Here is a 5526-nt window from a genome sequence, read left to right as displayed (position 1 = left end):
TGCTTTGTGTATTCATTTACATATTTATTTAAACGATTACCTCTTGCTCTTGAGCTGAAAGTGCTCCTAGACCAGTTTACAGAGATAGATAGATAGATATAGATATATATATATATATATATATATATATATATATATATATATATATATGCAGGTTTTGGTGTCCTCGGGTGTCTTCCCGTGTAAAAGTTGGGGTGTCTAGGCGACGTTTCGACGAGGTCTCACTCGTCATCTTCAGGCTGGTGCTTTCGGCTTCTTGTTACTGGAGCAGAGCAGGATCTCAGTGTTTGAGTTCCTATAAATACTGTTGAGGGGGTGTGGTGTATAGCCTCCAATGTTCTGGGCAGAGAGGAAGTTCCCAGGCTAGTGTGCCTTTTCTTCTTTTGTTCCTTAATTACTTGAGGGATATCTTGAGTGATTTCTTGAGTGATATCCTGAGTACCACTTAGGTGGGTCATTAGGTGTGGATTAGTTGCTAAAGTCTTTGTGTCTTGACCTCTTGAACTTTGTGAAGAGTTTTTCTGAGAAGATGGCTGTACTGCACTTAGTTGTGCTCTGGCTTGGCTTCGTGTATAGGGGCGAGCTGTGGTTTTGTGGCCTGTGTCAGCCAGATCTGTGTAGGGATTGCAGGGGGGTGCAGCATCCGGAGGTGCCACCATGGTTTGGCTACTGGATGGTGTCTGTAATTTATCTGTGGAGAGGGTCTGGGTTTGGGTCTGGTCCTCCGGATGCTGCACCCCCCTGCAATCCCTACACAGATCTGGCTGACACAGGCCACAAAACCACAGCTCGCCCCTATACACGAAGCCAAGCCAGAGCACAACTAAGTGCAGTACAGCCATCTTCTCAGAAAAACTCTTCACAAAGTTCAAGAGGTCAAGACACAAAGACTTTAGCAACTAATCCACACCTAATGACCCACCTAAGTGGTACTCAGGATATCACTCAAGAAATCACTCAAGATATCCCTCAAGTAATTAAGGAACAAAAGAAGAAAAGGCACACTAGCCTGGGAACTTCCTCTCTGCCCAGAACATTGGAGGCTATACACCACACCCCCTCAACAGTATTTATAGGAACTCAAACACTGAGATCCTGCTCTGCTCCAGTAACAAGAAGCCGAAAGCACCAGCCTGAAGATGACGAGTGAGACCTCGTCGAAACGTCGCCTAGACACCCCAACTTTTACACGGGAAGACACCCGAGGACACCAAAACCTGCATTCCTGTACCCGTGAAAATCTACGAAAGCATATATATATATATATATATGCTTTCGTAGTATATATATATATATATATTGCCCTCAGGCTTACAATCTGACAACATGACACAAAAGGAAAAAGGTACCGTATTTTTCGCCCTATAGGATGCACTTTTCCCCCTCCGAAAATGAAGGGGAAATGTGTGTGCGTCCAATTGGGCGAATGCAGGCTTTCGCTGAAGCCTGGAAAGCGAGAGGGGTCGTGCACACCGACCCCTCTAGCTCTCCAGGCTTCAGGAAGCTATCCGCAAGCCTGCAGAGCCCGGCGGGAACTCCCGCGGGCTCCGAAGGCTTGCGGATAGCTGCCTGCAGCCCGAAGCCCGGGGAGTGCGGCACTGTGCACCCTGGGCTTAGGGCAGCTATCAGCAAGCCTGCAGAGCCTGGCGGGAGTTCCCACCGGGCGCCGCAGGCTTGCAGATAGCTGCCCTAAGCCCGGGGTGCACAGCGGGCTACAGCGCTACACTCCCCGGGCTTCGGATAGCAGCAAGCTCCGGGAACGATGGCAAGGTTGAACGTAACCTCGCCATCGCTCCCAGACCCGTTCTGGGGGCTGGGGTCGGGGGAAGCTGGGGCTCCTCCCACCCCCAGCCCGGCAAGCTCCGGGAGCGATGGCGAGGTTGAGCGCAACCTCGCCTTCGCTCCCGGACCCCCAGCCCCGAGGTTAAAAACAAAGCCAAGACAGCTAGCGGGATACATCCCGCTCGCTGTCATGGCTTCTTTGCTCTTTGGGGCTTGGGGGGGGGGGAAATAATATTTTTTCTTTATTCCCCCCCCCCCCAAAAAATAAGTGCGCCCTATGGGCCGGTGCATAATATACATAAAAGGTAATGGGACCCCTGAACATTAGGTCCAGTCGTGGCCGACTCTGGGGTTGCGGTGCTCATCTCGTTTTATTGGCTGAGGGAGCCGGCCTACAGCTTCCGGGTCATGTGGCCAGCATGACTAAGCTGCTTCTGGGGAGCCAGAGCAGCACACGGAAACGCTGTTTGCCTTCCCGCCGGAGTGGTATCTATTTATCTACTTGCACTTTGACGTGCTTTTGAACTGCTAGGTTGGCAGGAGAAGGGACCCAGCAACGGGAGCTCACCCCGTCGCAGGGATTCGAACCGCCTACCTTCTGATCGGCAAGCCCTAGGCTCTGTGGTTTAACCCACAGCGCCACCCACGTCCCAATAATATACATAGCTGTGTACAAAAATGATTCCCAAACTCCCCCCACGCCAGACCACTTGAAAATTGCTGAGGTCTTGCTGGACCACTTAATGATTTTTCTGCCTATTGTAACAATTGCAATGCACTGTGCTAGATGCTATATTTTTCATTATATTTGTATTGCTTCTTTCGTTTCTTATATAGAGGCGTTTCCCACTTGAGCGTCATTAGCACACACATTCCCATTGACACATGCACTGCAAACGGCAACGGAAGGGGGTGGGGGAATCACCACTTGTGCGTGTCATAGAATGGAACCCTCTTATAAATGGGGATTTCCCCCATTATACATTTTTATTGTATTGCAATTTGAATTATTTGAACTTAAAAGCAATAAAAATACAAATCACAATTAATATGAATATTTATTGCACTGGATGTGTCCACCCCGATCTTCAGTCACAAATTCACAAACACAAAGCAGACTACCAGAATGCTTTCAGATCACACAGTTTGGGAACACCAGGTGTAGATAATCCAACTTGCTTATTTCATTCCAGTTACTGAACTTTGGTTTTGTGGTTGTGGGTTTTGAGAGCCCCTGTGCACAACTCTTTAATGTGCGGTACCGCAACTTTTCGGGTGGCTGCAAGGGCAAATGGCTGCAAACTATGCGGATTACCTGTTTTTTTCTGACACCTTGCTGTGATACATGTTTCCATTATAACATGGTGCCATCCAGTGAAGCTCTCAGATAAAAGTTCAAGAAGTAGGTCTATCCAAAGTCTATCCAAAAGAACATTGGCCACTGCTTTTAGGGAAGAGAGGTGCTGCAGGACAGATGCAATATTTCAAAGAGTTTTCTATAAACATTTCTTAGCTTGGTCCTTGCTTGCTGACTTCAGCACAGTTGGTCCTTGCTTGCTGTTGGTCCTTGCTTGCTGACTTCAGCACAGTTTTCTACATCTGTAGTCTCCCAAGAGGCTTGGTACTTTCATAGAAGAAACACCCCAATGATCTATTCTACCACTCATGATGCATAAAGATGCACACTGCTTGAGTGACGATCCCATCCCTGTAGAGCAGGGGTGTGCAACTTTTGTCAGCCTTCATTTGCTTTTAGGCAATTGGCAGAACAAAGTGTGAATTTTTCCTTTGTACAATAGGCAAGTTTCTACATGCATGCACTCGCCCACACCCACATCCATCCTCCATTCAGGCAAGCAAGAAACATAAATCAGAATCCAAGGACACATTGTAGCCATGCAACAATACTCAAGGAAGGTGCTAAGCAGGTCCACTGAGGGAGGGGCTAGGGCCGAGGAGCAGGTGTAGGCTGGGAAGAGTCCTTAGGACCAGACACAGGGGCATGGAAGGCCACATTTGGTCACTGGCCTGAGGTTACCCATCCCTACAGTAGAGAGTATTTTGCAATATTTGGAGGGGGGTGAATAATGTTTTCATTAATTTTGAAAAAATAATTGTTGCAACACTAAACAACAGATAGCATGGCAAGCCTGAAATTTTATCAAGACAAGTTATGTAATTAGGTGTAATTTGATTACCCTAAAAGATAATGCCACATTTTCCTACCCATGTTGGGTGGATTCCTGCCACAGTCTGAGCAATTTATGTAATCAACAAATTATTATTATTTTATGATGTTAGCCACTCGGCCAGGAAGGGCGGGATACAAAAAATTATTATTATTATTATTATCATCATCATCATCATCATCATCATCATCATCATCATCATCATCCACCTTATACCTGGAGGTCTCTGGGCAGTTCACAGAACAAAATCAAAATATAAAACATCAAAATATATCATCAAAATAAAAACAATAACTCCCCTCCAAAAAACACCACATTTTAAAATGGCATAGGATGTCAATCAAATCAACCAAAGGCCTGGTTAAAAAGGAATGTTTTTGCCTGGCACCTAAAGGTGTATAATGAAGGCGCCAGGTGAACTTCCCTAGTTCATTCCACAGACGGAGCCACTGCAGAGAAGGCCCATTCTCATGTTGCCACCCTCCAGACCTCTTGAGGATGAGGCACATGAAGGAGGGCCTCAGAGGATGATCTCAGGGTCCGGGTAGATTCATATGGAAAGAAGCGGTCCTTGAGGTATTGTGGTCCTGAGCTGTTTAAGGCTTTGTAGGTCAAAACCAGCATTTTGAATTGGGCCCGGAAACTAATTGGTAGCTACAAAGACTTGCCATATGTGATTAAAAGGAATAGAGACTGTGTTTGCCCTTTGCTGCTCTGACTTGACATGATAGTTTCTCAGCCAATGCTATTGGACTATACACTCATACACCAAGAATCAAATGTTCAACCCAACATCAGCTTTCCAATATGCAGTCATCTCCATATGGGCAGCTATCTGTAGAAAGCCTAACCGATCATCATTAGGGTAATCTTGAGCAGGTGGCATCTTAAGGCCAAGTAATAATAATAATAATTTATTATTCATACCCCGCCCATCTGGCTGGGCTTCCGCAGCCACTCTGGGCAGCTTCCAACAAAATATTAAAATATAGTTATGCATCAAACATTAAAAGCTTCCCTAAACAGGGCTGCCTTCAGATGTCTTCTAAAAGTAGTGCTAATGCAGGAGACATTTCAATTCTTTTGTTATCTATCAAGCTTCATTCTTTGAGAACAGCACTTCAGAAAGCTTTGATGATGTCACAAAACCACCACATTGGAAATATGTATCTTTGAAAGCACACCCTCTCCAACAATTAGGATTGACTTCTGTAGATATTTGGGGTAGCCTCACTGGTGTATAGTGCCACCTATGCAGACGTTTTAATGAGGATTCCCTGATTTTTGTAGAAACTAATTTCAATGGTCTGTTGGACAACAAAGCCACCCATATTTCACTTGGTATTGGTACCTCTAGGTCCATCTCCCACAGCATTTTTGTGTACAAAAGATTGCCATATTCTAGGTTTATTATAGCTTTATAAACTGAAGAAACTATGCCTTTAGAGAATGGAGAGAGGTTGACAAATATGTGCTCTACCGCTATTAGGTTCCTGTTTGCTGGAGTGGAAATATCTGGGTTTAACATGAATCTTAACAGCTGATTGAAATGGTA

General features: G+C 45.6%; 1 long non-coding RNA gene across 1 annotated transcript; it reads left to right on the top strand.

Annotated features, from left to right (window-relative positions):
• Positions 1–1682: 1682 nt before the first annotated feature.
• On the top strand, positions 1683–2004 carry LOC309371338. Its single transcript, XR_014169062.1, has 2 exons — positions 1683–1770; positions 1880–2004. It is a non-coding gene; the product is annotated as an uncharacterized lncRNA (long non-coding RNA).
• The last annotated feature ends 3522 nt before the right edge of the window (positions 2005–5526 follow it).

The sequence above is a fragment of the Podarcis melisellensis genome (genome assembly GCF_964234715.1).
Source record: "Podarcis melisellensis genome assembly, chromosome: 6".
NCBI classification, from domain to species: Eukaryota; Metazoa; Chordata; class Lepidosauria; order Squamata; family Lacertidae; genus Podarcis; species Podarcis melisellensis.
The sequence above is the reverse complement of the archived record's forward strand: the minus strand, read 5'-3'. Positions and strand labels throughout refer to the sequence as shown.